This window comes from Morone saxatilis, unplaced genomic scaffold (assembly GCF_004916995.1).
Source record: "Morone saxatilis isolate NCDOM2014 unplaced genomic scaffold, NCSU_SB_2.0 Contig6, whole genome shotgun sequence".
Taxonomy (NCBI): domain Eukaryota; kingdom Metazoa; phylum Chordata; class Actinopteri; family Moronidae; genus Morone; species Morone saxatilis.
In genome coordinates, this window is record NW_023340206.1 from 2,208,024 (window position 1) to 2,208,291 (window position 268).

A 268-nucleotide genomic window follows, 5' to 3' on the forward strand; every position below is an offset into this window, starting at 1 on the left:
TATAAGATGTTTATGCATCTGCGCCAGCGACAGCCATGGCCAGACGTATTGTGTTTTCACATTTTCCTGTACGTATGTCTGTCCGTCCCATTCTCAGGAACGCCTCAGGGAATTCAGAGTTGGCACAAATGTCCACTTGGACTCAAGGAAGCACTGATTAGATTAGACTAGACAATTCTGAGTCAACGGTCATGTGACCTCAGTAGGTTTTTAGCCAAGAAACTGTTGACTGTTGACTGGGACGACACAATGGCTGCGTTTCATTAGT